The following is a 24,067-nucleotide window of genomic DNA, read 5'->3' as shown; positions in this document are numbered from 1 at the left end:
CTTTAGAAGAAGAAAAATTAACGTACGACTTATGTATTTCTTTTTAGGATTTCTATTTAAATCGTTTCAACGTGATCAACATAATGGATGACCATAGAAATTTCAAAAAAAGATGACTAATTGTAAGTATACTTTACAAAGAGGAAGAAAGGCAGGATATAAGATTGAAACGTAACGCTCTTACAATAAAACGAAATATTTTAACTGCAAACGAATGAAAGTACATAAGAAAAAGGTTCAAATATATGTATACTAAACATAGGCTCGTATTAGAATTAGAAAAAACGTGTAGATAGTTTCTAACGGGTATAAAAAGTTGAATCAAATAAGGTATTACAAACAAATTTTCTAAAAGTAATTTAAAGCACTACGTAATTGAATAGAATTTTTATACCGACATATTTTTGGTATTTTTATTTCACGAGGAAACAAAGTTATTCAAAAATACTGTTTCATTGAAACAAAAAGTAGGTGTGTCCTACTCTTATCTTTTATCAGACATTTCTGATATTTGTTTGCTCCCCTCTCTCCACCATCCAATAGATAATCTCCGAGTTAAATTCGATCGATAAAAAGAAAAAGAAAAAGAAAATTATGAATCACGATATATCTGCAATAATTTTAACGACAAAAAACCTTGTAACACATTATTTGGGCCACCCCTTATACAATGTAGTACTCGTCGTCGTCCACGTGCTCTCTCAACGAAGATAAGATAAAAGGTGATATACATTCTTTTTTCTTGTATCTTTTTTTTTTAGTTTTCTCTTGTCTTTTTTCTTTTTTTTCTTTTTTTTTTTAACTCGCTAGAAAAAAGAACTCGTTCGTTGCAAAGCGGGAAAGGGGTCGAAGGTTGTCCACACATTGCGAACTCGCAAAAAAAGAAGAGAAAGAGGAGCGTATACGTTCTCTCGTATATAAATGGACTTTAATAAAGTTCAACAAAGATTAGCTTGGAATAGAAAAAAAGAGAGAGAGAAAAGTCGATCGATCTCGTAGACATATATATACATATATATATAGAAAAAGAGAGAGAGAGAGTATGTGTATGAGTTTCTTGCCTAGTAATCGACGCTCAGTACCTATGGGAAATACCATGACATCGATCGAAACGCGTTTTCCGTTCTAGATGTGCCGCTCCTTCGTTTGTTCGTCTATATGTACTTACGTTCTCATACACTGTTCTCCTCGTAGTGGAATTCTTCGAAAAGCTTGTGCATTAATCGGTACGTTTCCATATCTGAGAAAAAGAAAAAGAAAAATCGATCTCGCTCGAGACAAATACAACAAAACGAACGATACGTGTAACGTAATTTCGTGGTACATCAAAGACGATTCAAACCTAATTTGTTTTCATTGTTTTAACGTCTAATTCACTTTTTTCTTTTCTTTTTAGAGAACAAACTAACTCTTAAATTTTATTCCGTGAGAAAGTACGTTATATTTTGTGTTGCGTGCTTTTTTAATTATTTTAGACACGTCGGTGCGTTTCGAAGTAGATAGGTACTATAAAAACAAAAGAGAAGGAAAGGAAAAGGAGAGAGAGAGAGAGAAAAAGGGAAAAGAAAATATACTTGTTTCGACGCCTATGCATCCGGACGGACGTATCGTACCACGTGTCCCACTCTCGCGTGACTGGGTACTGGAAGCACGTGGCCCCCCACTACGCCTTGCCCAGGGCCCGTCGATCGTTCATAAGAAAGACAGAGAGGTATTAGGTACATAGAAAGAGAGAGAGAGAGAGACAGACAGACAGAGAGAGAGAGAGAGAGAGAGACAGAAAAAGGAAAGAAAGGAGATGAAAACAGGGAGGAAGCTTGAGGGAAGAAGAAAAAGGATAGTTAGAGAAGGGAGAAATAGAAAGAGAGAGAGAGAGAATATACGTTGGCTAGGAAAAGGGGTGCTTTTGTTAGAAGGAGAAAGAAATAGTACTAGAGAGTACGAGAAGGGAATAGGATGGAACACGAAGCACAGGAGATTTTGGTGGGGTCGATAGTTGCTCGAATTGTCGAGAATGCTGGTCGTATATAAGAAAACGGATAGCTAAGAAGTATTTACTCGATATATCAAGGTACATTAATCGTCTCTGTTTCTTTTTCCTTCTAACTCTCTCGCCACTTGTCTATCTATCTATCTATCTATCTATCTATCTCTTTTCAAGAGAAAGATTTCTTTGTCATAATTCAGCGGTGAAAGAAGAGCAATTGGCATTTACAAATGACGCGATAAACAAATCGAATATTAGAATGAATTAAAGAATTACTGTTTTATATTATGTAGAGATATGCGGATGTATATTTGTGTGTATGTGTGTGTTTTGTTTTAACCATTAGCTTCGTCACGTGTTATTGATAATGTTTAAAGAATACTGATGTATAATTAGTCGGACTTGGGTATACATTTTTTCTCTTTCTTAATAAATACATAAATAGTACATGCATAGATATAATCTATTCCTCTGTACGGAAATCGTGGAATATTCCTTAGCAATTCCACGAAGGAAAAAACATTTGATTTGAGTTTAATCTAATCCGCATTCTACTCTGCAAATCTAACCGCACAGCTTCAACGAATTACGACGACGACGACGACGAGGACGACGACAACCATGAACGTACATCCCGATGAGTCGACTTATCCGTTTTCGCGCGTCAGCTCTATACTTAGATCTTATACGTTTATAAAACAGGGTACAACGATGAGCGAGAGTCTTGTACAGGTGCTATGAATTGAGAATGTCATCGGCGACAGACTTCGGCACGCGTCAGAATGTCTTTTCGAGTAATGACAGTATGGCGGTTTACGCAACCGAAAGTTTCTAATGTTAATGGTTAAAACGGGACACGGGACTAAAAGTAGTTACACGTAGTTACATATCGATTGATTACAAAATACATAGTTAAACGTCATTAGTTAGTCTTTAAATATGAATACATATATACATATATATTATAAATAGATAATTGTATAATAAGAATGAAATATTCTTTCTTGATATCTAACAGCATTTCTTTAAATCTCTATTATTCGATCGTTGGATGTATTAACAAGAAAAGTGTGATATTAATTTCGTGATATATCTATATGCATATGTGTTAATCGAAAATGAAATGATTCCCGAATCGAGTTAACTAGTTTTATAAAAAAAAAAGAAAAGAAAAGTATTGTTTCAAGGTACATATATCTAAGATTTTTATCAATGTGATTATTTGTAAGTAAACACGAGAAGATTGAAATCTTATTTACGATAACGTCCCCGTGCAACGAAATAAACATGGCGCAAACGAGAAAAGAATCGAAATAAAGGGTGAAACCAAGGAAAGGCGTCCACGTATGTAACTTACATAGATGGTTACATGTACGTATGTATACATACATAGTTACTTAGATGCTTACGTAAGCACGTACGTAGATAAGAAAGCACGTTTATTCGAGAAACGACGTGTTTGAAGTTAGCTTACTCGGCAAGAGTACGAATCGAATAGGATTCGCATTACGTTTTCTTTTTTCTTCTTTTACTTCTTCTTCTTCTTCTTCTTCTTCTTCTTCAAGAAAAAAGAGAAAGAGAGAGAAACAAGAAGAATCATTTCGAACATTTTCGAAACACACGTCGTAATATTTAATCATTGCCGTGGTTACGATACTCGTAATCGTGGGTCAGAATTGCGGAAGTGATTATCGACGGCCGCGAAAAAAACATGACGGTGGAACGATCCGCGTTCAAGGTTCGCGAGTGCATGTGTATTTCTGTTGAAGAACTTCTAGACAGTTTAGCCTATAGCGAATGTTATTACATAACCTATTGACCTTTATCGCGTTCGCGTTAGAATATTTACTGCGGTGATAACCGAGAGAGGTAAATCCTTTTAGACAGTGCGCGAGAAATATGAAAATATGAAAGAAATATTACACAGTGACGAATTCCAAAATGACAAGTTACAACTTAGAGTTTATATTTTTTATCATGATTTTCGATTGCTTCGCAAGAGGTAATTCATTGTCGAGTGTCTTATATCACATCGGTGATACAAGAAATTTTAATGAATCATTAGGTTTCAATGAAAAGAGTGTATAAATATTTGGTCAAATGTTGCCTTTCGGATATATATCTACGTACAGGCCTATCAGATATATTTTAGTATCGTTTCACATCTATTACTGTTTGATGTTTTCAATCGACGCGTCGAAAGAAGCCGCAGGATCATTTGGACGATCCAATATAAAAGAAAAACGAAAGAGAAAAGTAGCTTCGATCATAAAGTTACTAATCGATATCGTTGACTCGATACGAACTTTCAATTCCTTTTCTTTCAACTTTTTATTCGATTGGATCAAACAAGGGACGAAAGGTGTGGTTAAGAGATTAAGGCATTGGCGATTTCCTGGCGAATTCGAGAAATAGGCCGTGATAGTAGCGTGCACGCGCGCGCGCACACTCTGCTGCCAACGGCAGTAACAGTAACAGTAATAGCAACAGCAGCAGTAGCAGCAGTAGCAGCAGCAGTAGCAGCAGCAGCAGCTAGCAGGAGGTAGGTCGATCCAATTGGGGTTCGGATAGCAGCTCAGCAGCGCGATACCCTCTCCCCTCTGGAGTTTCCGTGGCGATCAATACCTACGGTGCCAAAGCCGAGCCAGACTCTGCCGATTTTCCACGAGGAACAAACAAATAGGAAAAGAAGAAGGAGAAGAAGAAAAAAATTAAGAAAGATCGATGAAAAAATAATTGATCCAATTGCATGCTTAATTAATAAATCGTCAATAATTTACGATCATCCAATCCCAATGGAAAATTTAAACAGTCTCCTTTTTCCTTCTTGCTCGGTTTTTCATTGACAAAATCAAAGTTACAAATTGGGATAATTGGATCGAAGTCATGAATCAGTGCTTGTGTGTGCGTGCGCGTGCGTGTGCTTGCGCGTGTCGATCGTGACGATAAAAACAGTGTTAAAAGGTAAAAAGAAAATCGAATACGCTTGGTTTCCGTCGATACACGTTGGTTTTTCCCCTAAGCAACCGGATCCACGCGTCTCCGTCTTGCGCACGCGTTGCGACAGCGCGTAATTACGTCACGCGATCGAACCTTCGTCGCTACGCGCGTTTACATGTTTGAAATCCCGCTAAGAAAAGAGAAGAGAAGGAAGATGGAAGAGTACGTACGTATATATGTATGTATGTATGTATGTATGTAACGAAAGAGAGTGGCTTTCACAATAATCTTTTTTTTCTTCTTCGTTTTGTATCATAGACGCAACACAGCTAAGTCTTTTCTCTCGCCTACACGTATTTAAAAACACTTAACATTTCGATTAGGCCATCGGCGTGATTTCGAAAATAGTACGTCGCATAAATTAGTCTCCGAATACATAAAGTCGAAACATCTGTTTTGTTTTAAGAACCAAGATGGTCGTTCTTACTCGCAAATGAAAGATTTTATTGGCATAGGGAATGATCTCCTTTTCTCTCTCTCTCTCTCTCTCTCTCTCTCTCTCTCTCTCTCTCTCTCTCTCTCTCTCTCTATACAGACAACTCGATCGATCTAGAACTAACAATAAGTCCGACTACACGGTTGGAAGGAGAAGATCCAACATGGATTCTGGTAAGGTCGTTGCTGAAGCGAGCAAACGGGTATAGCCTACTCGCGGATACTTAGAAACGCGCTTAGAAACCACGAGAGAACATAGATAGAGGCTTGAGAGAAGAGAAGAGAAGAGAAGAGAAGAGAAGAGAAGAGAAGAGAAGAGAAGAGAAGAGAAGAGAAGAGAAGAGAGAGAGACATATATACATAAGCTTGGAGTGTTAGCAGAGCCGTAGAGGGGGAGGAACAAAGAAAGAGTCCTAGCGACCAGCAATGCGGCACCGGTGAGCGCCTGCGCGCCTCGCTATGTGAGTCAAGGACGACACGTGCAGCTCGGAACGACCTACTTATATTCCCGTAGCTTCGCGCACAATCGGTGCCGGCACGAACTTTCCCGAGCGCGGAAATAGGACGACCGACGGTGGAGTCGGTGGAGTCCTAATATTTCACAGCGATCACCTCCGCCTCCGCCTCCACCTTCGCCTCCACCTTATTCTCCTCCTCCTTCTCCACCTCTTCCTCCTCCCCTTGCTTCTCCTCCTCATCCTTTTTCTTCTTCCTCTACTTCGTCTTCTGGATTCTATACGACTAAGCAATAGCAGCAAGCGTTGGCATTCGATCTTCCCAGCAGTAGTAAACTATAATGTGCGGATCGTTCCTGGTGATTCCTCAGGAAGCTTTACATTCTTGTGAACCAGGAAGTAGCCGAGCAAACTTCCGGTCTCTCGTGAATCTCTTTCGGACATGTTCGCGATCTTTCGTTGTCTATTTTTCTCTCTCTCTCTCTATGTGTCGGTATGTGTGTGTTTGTGTACGTGTGTGATCGAGATCCATGTTACGTAAGTTAGAATGTTAGAAGAAAAAGAAGGAAAGAAAAGAAAAACGTCCGCTCGTTAGATTCTCGTAGGAGCTTCGATTCGCGTCATCGAAGACGCGATAAGAGGGAGAAACGTTTGTAGAGAGATAGAAAGGAGGGGCGGGCGGGGTGGGAGGGGGAGGGGAAAGAGTTAAAACTCAAAGAAAAAGCAGGACGAGCGTGGGGTTGGCTAGAATAGAGAATAGAGAAGAGGAATATAGGAATCGCGATGGGGGAGGGTGGGGAGGATTCGAAAGAGAGTTTCGACGGCAGGAGGCATCGCGCGCAGTGTCCTAGATGCAGAAACGGCAGGATCGATAGAAAAATGGGTCAAACATTCGAGTAGCATTCGGTTGACGAGAACCAACGGCAGTCTGGCGATCGCGCTCGAGACGATCGCTCCGCTCCGTTAAAATTCACTCTCTCTCTCTCTCTCTCTCTCCTCTCTCACTCTCACTCTCTCTCTCTCTCTCTCTCTCTCTCTCTCTCTCTCTCTCTCTCTGTGTCTCTATCAGACGGAAACAGGTGACCGTCGTAGGACGTTGAAACGAGTTTGTGAATCGTCGTTTGAAATCAAATTGAATCGCCGATAGTTACTATTCTCGTGCGAATTAATTCCGTCGTAATTAAAGAGACCACGACGAAAGAAGAAGGACGAAATGGAAAGAAAGATCGCAAAATTCGTAGTCGTTCGTTATACGCGGGGGGGCTTCCTAACTAAAAAGTAGAAAGGTTTGAGTCTTTGTGGATTGGCGCGCTCGAGGCGACGTTGTTGGCTTGTCGCGCGTCGTTTAAGCGCTTCCTTCCCCGCCATGAGAGCATAAGTAGCGCGTTTCCGCACGCGGTACGGCCAGTTCTCGTTCGACCTTATCGCCGCGAGCTCGGCACGGGCTTCTTGTTTCTCCTTGGCGGGCTGCTGCCCCACCCTACGGTGTTGTAGTCCCACCCTCTCTCTCTCTCTCTGTATTCTCTCTCTTTCTCTTCCCCGTTCCTCCCTCTTGCTCGACCCTATCCCTCTATCCCCCACCCCCGTATTCGGACCCCCTCTCCTCCCTCTCGCCTCCCCTCCTTTCATCTCTCCCACCTACGGTGACACTCGAAGGAAGCGCGCGTGCTCGTCGCGCGCGCCCAACTCGACCAATCGCGAAGCGAGTAGCAACGGTTCTCGACCAACGAAACTCGACCGCGGATCCGTGCGAGTGCGCGCTTGCGATCTCGTAGTTTCTCTCACCGGATGCCGCGAGCGCGCGCTCATCGTGGTGGGGATAAAGCTGAGAGAGCGGCACGGGCTTCGCGCTCGAGCGCATCCTCGTTCGTCGTTGCTCGCCCTCGGGGTCGGTCGCGTTCCGCGAGACTCTCTCTCTATCTCTCTCTCTCTCTTTATCTATCTATCTCTCTCTTTCTCTCTCTCTCCCTTTTTCCCTCTTTCCCTATTTTCCTCTCATATTCCTTGTCCTTTATTCCTTATTTCATTCCTTTTACTACCTTCCCTTTTTTCCCTCTATTGTTAACGTAATTTTACCTTCTACGTTCCATACTACGTTCGTTCGATCCTTCGTTCGTACGCTCGCTCGTTCGTTCGCTCGCTCGCTCGCTCGTTCGCTCGTTCGCTCGTTTATTCGACGTCCGATAACGTCGACGGCCATCATGGTGTGTCCAACTCAGTTCGCGACATTTCTTTTTTACCTTCACCTTTCGGAAAAGCTCCTTCTTCCTCCTCCTCTTCCTCTTCTTCTTCTTCTTCTTCATCATCGTCGTCGTGATCATCACCATCATCATCATCATCATCGCAGTCATCGTCATCGTTCTTTTACATTCCCTTATATTTCAATAATTTTCGATACGTCTCTTTTACTGTGTCGCCCGCAGCTAAAACAACGACGACGATGACGACGACGACGTGACCGGAAACTCGCAACAACTTCGACTCGTTCGACCTCTCTTTCTCTCGATCGTGCGAAAGCAGCGATTATTATATTCGCGATTAATTCCCTTTTCGTGTTTTATCTTCTTTTTCTACAGAAAAAACAAAGGAAAAGAAAAGAAAAAAGAAAGGATTAACTTCCGCATTCTGGAATCCGCTACTGCTAACGCGTCCGGGATTTCTCGTCATCGAGAGATATCGAAAGTGGGTCACCGGTTCTTCTTCCGCTTTCGCACGCTTTCGTTCTTTCGTCGATCGAGTTGCCGTTTGATATAATATTTAATTCGATTCTTTTTTTGTCTTTTTTTTCTTGTATTTCTTTTGTCCGTTTTTCTTTTTTTTTTTTTAATATTGCCTTTCCTTTTTTTCGTTCTTTTAATTTACACGCAAAAGAAGAGAAGAGATACGATCGTGTGAAAAAGTGAGTACGAGTTGGAAGTTCTTGCCGTGCGAGAAGAGACGAATGTAATAGTAATAATAATAATAATAATAATCATAATCATAATAATAATAACAATAATTATAATTATAATAATAATAATCATAATAATAAAAAGGAAGGTATCGAAAGGGGAAGAGACAGTTGCAAGAGGAGAAAAAGGGGTTTGCACGCGAGGGGTTCGAGACCCTTTGTGTGAACGGAAAAAAGGTTGAAGAAGAAGAAGAAGAAGAAGAAGAAGAAGTAGAAGTAGAAGAGAAAGAAAAAGAAGAAGGAGCAAGTGAAAGGAAGAGAGAAGAAAAATAAAAAGGGAGGAGAAATAAGGGAAAAAATAAAAGCATCAGAAAGAAAGAAAAAAAAAAGAAAAGAAAAAAGAAAGAAAAGAAGAAAGAAAAAAAAGAAAGAAAAAAAGAAAGAAAGAAAGAAAGGGAAACCATCGACAATCCCACGTCGTGGTAACTTCGTGTCCGTGCCTTCTGGTCTCTTAGTGGGTAAAGATGGCGGTCTTGTCGCTCGTTGGTTCGTTCGGCGAGTGGTAAGAGGGGAAAATGTGACGCAACCCATCATCACGTGATCGAACCGTGGCTGGCCTCTCTCGCTGGGCCAGTGTGTGATCTAACGTTTGTTACGACGGTCGGTCGTGGATCGATAGGACCAAAATATATAAGTATATAGGGAGAAAGAGTATAGCTCGAATAAGACAATGGTGCTTGGGAGTGCGAAATAATGGAAAAAAAAAGGGGAAGAAATGAACGTGGAGACTGGCCAACGTTATCCGTCCTTCTCTGTTCCACGTCGATGCCGCGAGACATAACGGACGTCTTCTTAACCCGCGTACGGACATACGCACGCACACGTACACGCAGGGGGTGTTCCAACCGTCGACTCTCGGTCGCTGGGTCAGTGGGGGTGAGAAACTGGCTTGGCTCTGCGTAACGACAGTCAGTCTTTTTCTCTCTCCTATCGGCCTCGCGAATTAGCTCTCTTTCTCTTTCTTTCCTTCTACTTGTTTAACTATCTGTCCATCTATTTTTCTGTCTATCTATCTATCTATCTATCTATCTATCTATCTGCTTGTCTGTCTATTTGTCTGTCTATTTAACTATCCATCCATTTATCTATCTATCTATCTATCTATCTGTCTGTCTGTCTGTCTGTCTGTCTCTCTCTCTCTCTCTCTCTCTCTCTCTAGACGGAAATGATGTCACTCTCTCTTCGTCTCTCCAAAAAAATAACTCTCTTCGGAGCCAACGTAAGAATCTTAAAAATTGGGAAATTGGTGCCCGATTTTTATTCCCAAAGATACGGACGAAAGTTGTTATAGGTGTTCTCGGACTCAGCAGTGAGAGCCGTGTTCCCCCAGCTGTAACGTGCTTTGTTTAGTGGCTCTGGGATCATGGAAGACACTGCGCGAGTACCGAACGTTCTGCGATATAGTACGAATTCTTTATCCTTCTAAGATCATGGACTCTTGAGAGTTTCCTTGATGATTAAGAAAAAATGAAAAAAAAAAGAAAGAAAGAAAAGAAAAAAGAGCAAGATTTCGAGATCGTCATAAATACTTGGTCGTTGATGTTACGTGCCTCACGACGCAGGACGTTTCATCGATTAGATTTCTCGTAATCATTCTTTATGTCTTGCAATCGAAATTTCATACGTGTGATATGAGAAACTGAAAATGTATATATATTTATCTATTCGTGAGCAAACGTATACGTGATTAAATCAAAGTCCAACGATTGAAAATTCTTGGTGTCGTTAGCAATATTGCACCTGCCGCACGAAATATTGCCGATGGCTCGAAACAACGGCACAGCAACAGCACCGAGCAAGAACGAACCGCTTTTGCTGGTATTATAATCGCCGTTGCAAGATCCCCGACTAAGTCGCCGTTCACCTCGACCATTTTATACTTTCTAAAGCCGCTTACTTTCGTAACTTGGCAAATACCGTGGTGGCCTCGTTGTATCTACCATTGCCGAGTTCTACACAGTTAGCATTTATATGTGTGTCCAAGTTGAAGTTTTCTTTCCCTTACTCTCTAACATACAGTAATTAGATGCGTAGTACGTATGCGTACGAAGAATTAATTCTTTCGTTTTTTTTGTATTTGTAAAAAATGTTTTCTATTTTTTCTTCTTCGTTTTTCCTTTTTTTTTTTTTATTCATAGGAAATCTCCAGTCACGTTGCGTCGTTATTAAGTTTGTCCTCGAACGATAGATCATCTACGCTTATTCATATCTCTTGCGCAATGATTATTGCGCTGTTATAATCTCACTTCGTAAAGTATATATGTACGTTTGAAGAATTCATTTCTTCAAGAGGTAATTACAATTAAAACGATGATTGTCAGAGGAGAGGAGGAAGAGGAAAAGGAAGAAGAAGATATCTACGTAATTTTGTACAATTCCGAGAATAATTGCGGTAGTTTATAATCGACGATATAGTAAACGCTTTTAAGATAACGGTCATATAAAAGTTACTTTATATGAAAGTAATAAATGATAAAAGAATTGATAACGATCAATGTGGCAGGTAATTTTATCTCGATAGAAAAAGAGGGAGAAAAAGAGAGAGAGATGAGAGACTAACAGGACTATGGAGGTAAGTTTGGAAAGTTACGGTTCGTCGTGAATAAAAAAAATCGAACGAGGCGGAGAGAAAGATACGAGTGTGTATGTACCTACATAAGAAATAGAGAGAGAGAGAGAGAGAGAAGGTGTATACGAGTAGAAAAGGGAAGTGGGACTAGCTTGCCTTGTACTACTTTCTTGCACAGTTACAGGAACAGCGATAGGCATCGACTCTTAGCGCAAGAACTTACTTAGATATAAACTCTAAGATGAATCGAATTGATCTACGACGCTTATATATTTTCATATCAAAACTTGGAAATATTAAAAAGAAAGGAAAGACAAAATATATAAAAATATAAGTCAACGAATTGAATAATAGATACCAGTTAAAATTACTTTTTGAAAGCATCATTTTTTTATATATTTAGAAAACGATAGAATTCATTATTGATATATATATATATGTATATAATGTATACATAATCGTTTGAATCCTATTAATTCCAATCACGTTTAATCTCTTAACAAGCTTAATTGTACTCCGTTTAATAATCCAATAATCCACGTATAACGTTTGCGACTTAACCGTAGAGTATTCTTATACTTAAAACAAAAAATGTAATGCGTTAAACGTTTCTTAGATATATATGTATATATATTACATACACACGCGATATGTAAGTAGAATTACATTCGTGATCTTTGCCGAACGAATGAACGAACGAACGCGCGCGGGTGGCCTAGCGCCATTTTATAGAAGGCCTCGCTTTGCGGCCATCTTTCGCGTAACAACTCCAAATGTTTCCGCCTTCGTTCGTTTCAGCTTGCGTCTCTACGCTCTTCACCACGTACATATGTAGTAGATTTCGTTTTATCCGGCATGTCTAATTTTACACGGTGACCTCGAAACCGTACTTCGTCCTACCCACGTTCCCCTCCTCGTACTTGAAAATGAAAGAAAAAAAAAAGAAAAAAGAATATAAAACGAAATGAATGAAGAATCTCTTCGGAAAGAGGAGAGTAAGAGAGAGAGAGAGAGAAAATATATAAGTATAACCGACATTTGATAAAACTGTGTATAAGATTGTTGAAATAAATCAATTTTTACTCGTGTTTCATGTCAACTTTGAATTTTTCTCTTCCTTGTCTAGATTTACACAAACGACCTTTCTTCATTCATGTTTTACCAAGTCAAACGTTTATTTATCTTCAGCTTCATCCGGTTGCACGTTGCAAGGTCATCATACACTTCCGCCTACTTGATATAATAATCGAGTATAAACGTGAACATATTTTGTAAGAACATCTAAATTCATTAATCATTTTGAACGCAATAAAACTCCGATTTTACCACCAATATATTATCGATACCAGAACTCAGCGATTTGTTCTTTTTCTTCGCAACGAAATGACTACTCGCGATCCGTTTTTTTTCTTTCCTTGTAAGAAAATATTCAAAGCGCCTCCCTTACGAGATATCTCCTTTTTCTTTCTTTCTTTCTTTCACATTTATCAAACGGGAGATAAGTTCGTCGGTTCAAGGTTAAAGGTTTCACCTGCCTAATGGTAGAAGAGTAAAGAGGAAGAGGGACGACGGAGTATGGTCGATTTCGTTTTTTTGGGGTGAGATTGTAGGCGTCGACGCCAATGCCGTGGATGACATCATTGCGAAACGGTCGTTTCGTTCGTGGAGCCGTGTTGGTGGAGGATGACGATGAAGAAGAGGAGAAAGAGGAGAAGGAGGAGAAGGAGGAGGAGGAGGACGAAGAGGAGGAGTGGTAAAGTCTGCGGATGATTCGTGAGGGGTGAAGAGAGCCGGGAGGCCTTGCGAGAACTATGCGAAAAGAGGAAGAGGATGGGTCGAGGGGGGAATGAGATGCGCACACGATGACTAGAAAGAGAAGGAGAGAAGAAGGGGGTAAGGGAGGAAGCACGTATATATCCGTGTATACGTGTATGCGTTTGTTGCGCGATTGCGCGTACCTAACCAGCGAAGCAAGCTTACACACGTGTGTGTAAGGAAAGGTGATGGAAGCGAGAAAGACGAGATTGTAGATGGGAGAGAAGAGGAGAGAGGTGGAAAAGGGGGAAGAGAGCATGATATAAGCATGCCGCGGTCAATCCGCGTAGTGGGGCGAAGCGGGCAACCAGGCCTTGAAGAAGGAAAAGAGAACAAAAGCGCACGCTCTGCGACTATGCGCTGCGTAGCGCGCGCTTCTGTGAGAGAGAGAGAGAGATCTCCGCGAGAGCTCGGAGGAAGAGTAATATATTTTTTCTTATTCTTTTTTTTTCCTTTTCTTTTTTCTTCGCGTTGAACATCGATACGATTTTTCATTCTTTTAGATTTTTCTTCTCCTTCTTCTTCTTCTTTTTCTTTTTCTTTTTCTTCTTCCTCCTTCTCTTCTTCTTCTTCGTCTTCGTCTTCATCTTCGTTTTTATTTTTCTTTGATTTCATGAATTTCCATTCGCAGGCAAGAGAACGATGGATGCCTGAACGGAATATTCCGTTCGGAGGGTGGAACGTTTCTCTCGCTTGTGTAGTAGAGAATTATATCATAGTGGTAGTGAACGTAGAAGAGGAAGAAGAATAAGAAACATTGCGACGCAAAGGCCAAGCAGGACGTTCATCGTAGTTGTCGTTGTCGTAGTCGTAGTCGTCGTCGTCGTCGTCGTCGTCGTCGTCGTCGTCATAGTTGTCGTGGTTATCGCTGAACGTACGTATGTACGTACATACAATGCGTATCTACAACACAGCAACGAGAACGTTCGTACTACGCGTAGAACAGGCCGCGTTGCGTAACCGCGACGATATCAATTATTAAGCACAGCCTTCGCTTCGAACTAGGCGAGAACTTCAACACCAGTGGCGACTTTCTGGCCACGTTTTGTGATTCCTAAATTCGATTATGTATTCTTTTCGATTTCTTCTCAAGAGGCCATTTTTCTCTGTCTTTTTTTTTTCTTTTCTTTTTTTCTTTCTCTCTTTTTTTAACTCTGCAAACGATCGCTCGCTCGCTCGTTCGTTAATTCGTCCTCGCACGATCCATCCTCTGGGTATTCTCTCTTTATTTTGTTCTCTTTTTCCTTCTATTTTTTTTCCTTTTTCTTCTTTTAACTTTTTATCAGTAGATTCACGCTTTTCCGCACCGCATCGCACGCTATCGCGCTGCATTAACCCGCAAAGCCGGACGACAACGCTGCTACGTCGACACCGCAAGCTATCGCGGTTTTATTCTTTCTTTCCTTTCTTACATACGAATTTAGAATCGTAAACTTGCCGAGATAAAAACTATGTACGAGAAGGAAGTTTGACGGAACGATTATGTCGTAGAGGAAAAGGAAAAAGAAGAAGAAGAAAGAGAGGATACGACGATAGTCTTGAACGATAACAGCAACGAGAATCAAAGTCACGTGGACGTTGAGGAGGGCTTTGAAAGATCATACATATATGCAGATAGATAATTGAAAGTTCTCAAAGATCTCCGATGTTAATCTTTCATCTTTGATCGTTCCATCTTTCCTAAATTCCGAAAGAGAAATGATGTTTATTTTATTTCGAAGAGTATTAAAGGCTTAAGAGTAGGAAAATCTCGAAAAAGGTAGAAAGGAGGATGTAAAGCGAAAAGTGGTATTCGTAAAGACGAGGGCGGAACGTTAAAAGGGAAGGAAGCAGAAAAGATGGAAGTGTAAGTGGTAGGGATGGGTTTACGATGCGGATTCATAATCCGCTTCTTTACCGAAAAACCCACCCTAACTTTCACCCTCGCACCATTCCGAGACGTGGCACTTCCAAAGATGGCTGCCATGGCAGGAGGTCAGCGGGTGTGCGCTTAGACCACGCCCTACGACGCGTCGCAGGCAAACCAAACGAAGCTTTCTAAAGGCGATTAGTTCGCGGTGGATCCGAGTGGAGGCCGTGCGAAGCGAAGCCGACGATGTTGACGCGTCAAGGGCGCTTCAAGGACGAAGAGCGCTCCTCTTTTAGGAAGGACGCGCGCGCACACTCCCGCAATCTTTCTCTTTCTCTGTCTCTCTCTCTGTCTCTTCTTTTCTCTCTCTCTTTCTCTCTCTCTCTCTCTTTTCGTCTCCCTTCTTCCCGGAAATCTTCTTCCCTTCCTATCGTCCGCCATTCTTCTAGGGTCCCTAGAGGCAACGCCGCACCCTACAGCCTTTCTTCTATATTCCAAAAATATCGACGTGACTTTCCAACGCCAAAATTCAACTAATTTTGTACTTTTCTTTCTCTCCCGCTTTTTGTTTTTTTTTTTTTTCCTTTTACGCTTAAGGAATATCTCTACGTTTTATTCGATGATCAATTTGTATTCCAACGTCGGAACGTCGAGCAAAACAATTCTATATCTATCTGCTATTAGATACATATAAATAGTAGATGTAACAAAATCAATGCGATAAGTGATTTAATCGTCCGATACGCATTTGGCAACTCTCCCTTATTACTTATAACATTTGACGCAACGATCAAAGGTTGAGTCTAAACATTAAAGATACGATAACAACATGGTAATTATTTTCGATCTTAATAATTTATTGGAATGCATGTAAGAAATATTGAAAATTATGCGTGAATTATGTGACGAATGATAAAGTTACTCAAACAATGTATAAATACTTGTGTATATTATAACGCACGATTTTCTTTCTCTGTCTGTCTCTGTCTCTGCCTTTCTCGCTTTCTCTCTCTTGACCACCCTTTTGATAAACCAAATGTACATGACGTATATGACGCAGAAACGAGCGTGTTTCCAACTAATCTATTAACTCGGTGACGCCTCTGATCGTTATTTCACACGCACGTTTCTCTTCGTACACCTCGCCTCGCCCCGATGAAATCATCCTATTTGGATCTTACAAACGATTAATCCTAGTGGCATGATTCTTCGAAGTCAAGGAAGCTCTTAACGTAATCATAAATAATTACCGTGAATACCGTAGTTAAAAATCAGCATAAAACAAGTATTCTTTGTTATGGGAAACGAAGAAAGTTGCGAGCAGCAGTCATAAATAATTACTCCATCAAATATCCCAATTAACGCATTGATCGTCAAACTAATTCTACATGAAACAATATACTCATATATTAACACGTCTAAATTTTTGAACATGAAACACACAAGAGATTTCATTGTTACAATATCCACAATAGATGTTACCCTTTAACAAGGGGTAAATTCATAATGAAAGATATACGTACTTATAATCGTTAACAACGTTTGAAATAAATAATCCGTAAAATTAAATGCCAATAACAGATAATCCGCCATGCATCTCAATCAATGTATTAATTAACCTATCATTAATTAAAATCATTCCAATCAATAGATAGATGTACAAATATCATGATTGAATAGTTAACCATTTCCTTGAGAAACGAAAGAGATAGGACGATATAGAGAAACGATATTAGAATTACTCCATTATATCGATGACGTATTCGAACTGTTGGCGGCTGTTTGTGAAAAGTAAGTACTACGAAGTTCGACGAGAGAAAGAAAGAGAAAGAGAGAGAGAAACGAATGTTGCCACGAGCCGTGAGAAGCATGGCGCTTTTAGAAGGGGCCGGGGTGATGCTGCGAAGAAGGAAGAGGCAGGAGTTAGGGAAGTGGAGGAGGAAAGGGAGGAAGAAGAGGAGAATGTAGAAGAAGAAGAAGAAGAAGAAGAAGAAGAAGAAGAAGAAATAGAAGGAGGAGGAGAAGCGGAGGATGGTATTTCCGCTGTTGCATTGCCTATCCATTTGGCAGGTTTGGCTGAGGGCATGCGCACAACATGTGCCCACCTACCTACTTACCTATCTGTCCGTTCGTTTCTCGACCGCTTACCTGCTCGCTTGCCTGCCTTCTTTCCTGCCTGCTTGCCTGCCTGCTTGTCTGCCTGCTTGCTTGCTAGCTTGCTAGCTTGCTCGCTCGCTCGCTCGCTTGCTTGCTTGCTTGCTTGCTTGCTTGCTTGCTTACTTGGCCGCTTGCTTGACTGCTCGCCTGCCTACCGGTTTGCCTTGATCCCTTGAATAGCCACATACATATACATACGCACACAGTAGGTGGGTTGGTAGGTAGGTAGGTACGTCTTTCTTACGTAAGCGCCCGTGAGAGAGCGAGTTATTACCACAGGGACGTCAATATGAGAAAGAGAGAGAGGAGAGACAGATAAGGGGGAGAGAGACAGAGAGAGAAAGAGAGAGAGAGACCAACGGATCCGGTACAAGGGACGTTCGAATTTGACCCGTAGATCGACTCGTTTTTAACCCTTCGTCATCATCATGATCTCTTGTCTTTTTTCCCTCCACTCTATTTTTTTTCTTCTTCTTCTTCGTTTCATTTCTTTTTTTGTTTTATTCTATTTTATTCTATTTTATTTTTTTTTCATTCTTCGCAGAAAGGACCTCCAATTATATTTTCCAAATCCTTGTTTTTTATCTTCTTCTTCTTCTCCTCTTTTTTTTTCTTTCCTTTTTTTTTGGAAGTATTACGTCAGAGTTATGCTCTATAGTTATGTAAATTTATTAAAAATATGTAGGTATGCTGCGTTCGTTCGATTGATCGAAATACGTGCGATAAATAATACGATGACAGAGTATGATACGTCGAGTATTATTATTTTGTTCGTTCCTTTTTCTTTTTGCTCCTTTTTTCTTTCTTTTTTTTGACATTTTTTTTCTATCTTGACTAAACTTATTACGGAAGCGCAGCTGGCGGCGTCGGGCTGCATTGTAAATTTATCACCGAAACATGCCTCCGGGGAATTTCGTTTGTAACAGGACACAAATCGTTGCGAAGGTAATACACTGATGAAATTGAGATTCTACAGGGAAAATATTTGAATTTAGCACTTTTCATTTGAACGGTTAATTTTGTTCGAGGGAAAAGTTTGGCTTTGGAAATTTTAATAAAATTGTAATTTTTGATTGGCTAAATTTGAATCGTTGACCGGGGATTCGTAAACCAAATCGTCTGGATCATATCATCGTACTAGATTTCGGCTTTACGACGTAACACTTTAACGTACTCCTCAGTAATACTGTTTTACGATCATTGAAACAATAATCCTAGATTCGATTCGTAGCAGCCGATGTTAAAACAACAAAAATTACTTTCTTCGAAAGTAGTCGTATAAGTTAAAAACAGACAATTTTCGATCGCACGATCTGTAAGAAATTTTACGTCAAACGCGATTCCTATATCTAAACGAGCGTAAGACTCTTGTATGTTTTTACGATTCCGTGCTAAATATTGTAGATACGTTAGTCGCTTAACGACAGACCTCGAAAAAAAAGGACTCTGTAAAATAAGCAAAGAAATATCTCGAATGTGGTGACACGTTAGTTTTGTTTGAACGATCGATCGTACATGGCAGAAGGAAATAAGAAAATAAGAAAATTTAGCAAAGAAACGATGAAACCTCGCAACACTGGAAGATATCATGAGAATTTTCTTATCCAACAAAATTGTCTCTTTTCCTTTCTTTCTCTCTTTCTGTCGTTTACCCATAACATACATACACATGTATATGTTACGTGTGTGTGTGTATATATACCTACATATGCAAAGACACAAACCGAAAGCAAAACTTACGAAGCAGTGCTTTCGTGGATGCAGTGGCCCAGTTTGCAGAGAGCTACTATGAAGGCAGTCTCTGTTGGAGAGTGGGCGGGGAGGATACGTATCTGTGTCACAGCACACGCGCTCTGTAATCGGAACTTTTCATCGCCGGCGTTCTCTGTGTTCTTGGCCCGTTTGCACTTTGCACGAACGGAGATCGTTCAAATGGAAGATTCAGAGTCGTGCTTAGATCATCTCTGATATGCGCCATTATAATAGGAGATAGAAAGACGAGTTAAGAAATCTTTTGTACAAATCTCTGTCCGTCTGTCTATCTCTATCTCTATCTCTATCTCTCCTTCTTTTTTTTACTTCAATTTTATTTGAAATATTACTTCGGAAATGACTACTTGGATGTTTGTATCTCATCATTAAAATAATCATTCCAACACGATGATCCCGATCAACGAACGGATATTATGAAACAACTATGGAATAGTAAGAAACAGCAGGAAACGTGAGAAGAGTGTCGAGTCCTAAGTAAAACGAACCGTAACTTCTTACGTGAATGCAAATTCGTTAAATAAGCATACTTCGTAAGGAGTCAGAGCGAAAACTCGTTTTCAAGCTTACTCTTCCCAAACGGAATAACGTCGAACATTTAACGCGCGCATATGCATACATATGTATGTACGTATGTAGGTAGGTAGAAGTATTATTATCGCGTGACATCTCGGTTCATTCGAAAAATACAGCTGTCTCTCTGATATAATACCTATAAGAGAGAACGTTTAGATTGGAATATATATTCACAATATATGAATACTTTCACCTCGATACGAGCTGGTTCTTATTGATCGTCACAAAGTGGTAGAACCTGCATTCGTTATGTCGAAATCGAACTTCTTGTCCCGTGAGAGAGATAGATAGAAATAGAGAAAGAAAGAGAGAGAGAGAGAGAGATCCGTTAGACGACAGAGTGTAACATAGAGAGAAAACCGATAGAGAACGCAAGAGCCATACGGTTTCTATCACACCCTTACTCTCTATGCATCTTCTATCTTCTAGATTTATTGGACATTTTACAGAACACCGTGCATGAACACCTAATCGACTTAGACTTTCTATCCTATTTATCGTTAGAATGACGTAAATATATGAAAGGGATAAATAATAAGTAACACGTATTATTATTCATATCTACACGTATATATTATATTCTATCCGTAAGAGTTTCAAGAAATAATAGACTTTTGTCTTTATCTTTGTATTACCCTTCGTTAAGCGAATCGATATTTATGACACACTTTTAACATTTCTCCAACGTCGATGTAGGAACTAAGAGTATCATCGAGAAGAGACCAAAGATGACGACGATTCGCATGAATTACCGAGATGTCTACCTTTGTCGGCGAACAATACGATCGTGTCAACCTAACGTTACGTTCCGAACAAAAGCCGTGCTTGCAAAGTGCTCTTTCTCACTAGTGTGTAGATATATATGTGTCTATGTCTATGTGTGCCATTTTACGTATACCATACGTGGCGCAGGCGCTAGAAACACGCGAATACTTTCATAGTTACGCGTCTGCTGCATCATAATCGGGATGTTTCGCGGCACACACAAATGGACACACACATACTCCCTGTCCTACATTTACTGACTATAACCACCAAGCCACGGTATTATGAACTAGGCCGGATGACTCCCTCGCGATTCTATGCACGCGAAATTGCAATTCCACGTCCAAGTATTGTCTACTTGGCCTTTACACAAGCCCCGTTTAATAAGAAATTTCGCACGTTGCTTTTTCTTCGCATTGACGAACATTATTTCATTATATAATTTTCGCTTATCAGAATCGTAAAGGAAAAAAGGAATATACGCGTGGAGAAAAATATAAAAATCTTTTCTTAAAATGTTATACGTCGGAGGATATTTAATCACATGTTGGTTTTCCTTTACACTTGGAATATTGTCTCATCGTATTTCATCATTTATCACAATGAAAAAAGAAAAAAGAAAAGAAAAATATAAAAATTGGGAACATCGTCAGCCATTTTGGTTTCCACGAGTATAAGTATCCATATCCTGTCTTAAAACGGTACTCGTGGACGGACATTTAATCGTATACGTTACCGTTACATCATGAGTGTAACGTTACGTTACGAAATAGTGTAAAAAAAGAGAGGAAGATGGACATTGGGGGAAGTCAATGTCAAGGGATATGTTTTGTTAATGAAACTAAACAGAAAATTGAAAAACTTTGAAACGATAACTAATTTGAATTTTAAAACGACTGTGGAATATATTAATGATCAAAGGATCGATGTAATATTTAATTATAGGTAAGGAAATAAATTCGATAAGAGAAAATCTTAAATGGATACGAAATTATGGCTCAACATCGAGATCCACTTTTATCTAAAATGGTGCCATACGTCAAAACCATTACGCATGTAATGCTTTACGTTCATTACAAATACATATATAAATACTGTAAAATTCATGTGCATATATACGTACGTATACACCTATATATATGTACTTATATTTATATATACAATCTCGTGTCGATGTAAAAAAAAGACTTCGTTTCGTAGCACGCATACGTTTACGCGTGGGCGCGATCACGCGTAACGCGTGCGGTTTTAGCGCAGTCATAGTTGCGCATGCACGAACAAGCAATTCTTTAATCCCGGTTTCGCATAATTTTTCAATGTTATATATTATTTACTTTTTAATATTAATATGAGTAGAAAACCATGTTTATTTTGATATTAAAAAAAGCTTATTTTTTCATTCGCAGTATTAATAATCATGAAGTAAAGTTGGAAATATCTCAAGCGAGTTAATGAAAAATTAAGTCTCTTTAACATCATATAACTATACGTTATAATCCTTGTATCATTTTCTTGCTAGAAAATTAACCTTTCGTACTATGAAGTCATCACTCAAACGATAAAACTATTTTTCCATAAAACTGTTGAATCACCTCTGACGTGACGCTTCACTTTTAATTAACGAAACAAATAAAGAATAAGATATAGCAAAGTTTTATTGAAGAATTACTGCGGAGGTATACCTACATAAGTACATATATAGATATAGCAAGAGCGGAACAAACCAAATGTTTATCTTGGACCAAACTAAAAAATTTATAATTATATTACAAAGGATTGATTGTTAATTCGTCGTAATCTTTTCTAAACATGAAAGAAAGCTTAAATAAAAAGAAAGAAAGAAACAACATGACGGAAGTAAGTTTGAGTTAAAAGAAAGATTGCAAATACGAGTAGAATGTCGAAGTTTATTGTTTGCATAGTAGTTTATATATATATATATATATGTACATATATACATACATACATATATACTACTGTCTCTGGCGCAATTCCGATGCGTGCGTAGTCGTTCTTAACTTGCGTACTCCAGCGTTCATCCCCACCCTGTTCCACGCGAACCGAAAGCTAGCGTTTCTGTACGGTTTGTTGCGTAACGGTGCAGAGTCATGCGATAGGATAGGATGTGTCGTGGGGGCAGAAAAGAGGGAGAGGCAAGACGAGGAAGATCGGGGCATATAGACGATACTCATGTCGGAAGGGGACCCAAGAGGAGCGAGACACAGAGAGAGAGACAGAGGAGATATAAACGTGTGTGTGTATGTGTATATATATATATATATATATGTATATAAAGAGGGGGCGGTGTCAGCCTTGAAACGCGTACGCGAGCTGCGTGCGTCGTCACGAAACAGCAAGCTTGCGAATTCACATAGGTTCTCGTTCCGTTCAATCGTTTCCACGTCTTCAAAAAATCTCATTTTTTTCAACTCGTTAAGAATATTTTTCACCTTTTCATGTATATTTTAATAACAATTTCTTTGATATTGTCGGGAGTAAAATTATGTATCATTCTTGAAATAACTTGTCGGATATTAATTAAATAGTTTATAGGAGATAAATTTAAAAATAGTTAGAGTAGAATTACATACACACGGAACTATGTTATATATAGTGTTATATAGATAACAGAGTTGTAGAATTATGTATGTCTGTATACATATATCTATATATATATATATATATATAATACACACAATAGAAACATCCTTCTCTTTGTTAAGAGTAATTAAAAATACAATGCATATCTCATTCGACCTTATCTTGCTAGCATTCTTCTAATCGTCGTTATGGCATGCACCATTCAGACTTATCGGAGAGCTTTTCTTCCTCCATTCTGCCCTTGAATGTTCAACACGTAACTCGTCGACCTTGTAGACTCTAACAATAAGAAACAAAAGAATCCTATTAGCTTATTATATAGATATACATATGTACAAGTTGCCGCGTATATGCTAGCATTAATGCACTAGCATTTATTTTTTTGTTATCTCCCTATGTTTTGTTCTTTACATTTAATGATTACTATTTAAATAAGATAGATATTGTGTAAGAGTTATTTGTCTTTTACTCATATACAATCGACTGATTCTCTCTACAAAATACAGACTTAAACATTATCGTATTTCACTCGATTACTGTAATAAAGTGTAAAAAGTTTATCTGGAATTGATCGAGCGAGAAGATGAGATATATAAAAGTTGTGTAAAAATTGGGCCAACGTCGGAGAAGAAAATAAAATAGAACTGAAGGGTGGAGTCGAGAAAGTGAGAGAGAAAGAAGAACAAAGAAAAGGTAAAGTGAGTAAAGTGAGTAAAGTGAGTAAAATAAGTAAGTAAGTAAGTAAGTAAGTAAGTAAGTAAGTAAGAAAGGACGAAAAAGGAAAACCCTCGGAAGAAAAGCTATAGCCCAGTTCGACTCGTAGAACGACTCGATCGATATCGTTACCATGGTAACAGGGACAGCGCCGTAGTGCTCTACTACTGATTATTTATGTCAAGGATTCCCCCCTTGCACCGAAGCTCAAAACGAGGCTCAACACAAGCGCAGAGCGAGCCACCCCTAAAGAGGAGTTAGAAGGGGTCGATCTGGCTTGGCCAACGTGTAGCCTTTACCATTCTCGTAATAAGGATTGGTGGTAGGCAAAAAGGGGTGGTGGTGGTAGGTGTAGGTGTAGGTGTAGGTGTAGATGTAAGGGTAAGGATAAGGGTAGGGATAGAGATAGGGATAGGGATAGGAG

At 39.6% G+C, this 24,067-nt stretch overlaps 1 long non-coding RNA gene across 5 annotated transcripts in view; it reads left to right on the top strand.

Annotated features, from left to right (window-relative positions):
- The window catches only part of LOC127069720 (uncharacterized), a 31,690-nt gene extending 13,709 nt beyond the window's left edge, over positions 1–17,981 (top strand). For 3 of the 5 annotated variants that reach the window (XR_007783680.1, XR_007783678.1, XR_007783682.1), the window contains one exon: positions 48–12,484. This is a non-coding gene — a long non-coding RNA (uncharacterized LOC127069720). Of the gene's footprint in view, positions 1–47; positions 13,633–13,842 lie in introns of those variants that run through there. The other 2 variants (XR_007783679.1, XR_007783681.1) reach the window with 2 other exon arrangements.
- The last annotated feature ends 6,086 nt before the right edge of the window (positions 17,982–24,067 follow it).

This window comes from Vespula vulgaris, chromosome 16 (assembly GCF_905475345.1).
Source record: "Vespula vulgaris chromosome 16, iyVesVulg1.1, whole genome shotgun sequence".
Taxonomy (NCBI): domain Eukaryota; kingdom Metazoa; phylum Arthropoda; class Insecta; order Hymenoptera; family Vespidae; genus Vespula; species Vespula vulgaris.
The sequence above is the reverse complement of the archived record's forward strand: the minus strand, read 5'-3'. Positions and strand labels throughout refer to the sequence as shown.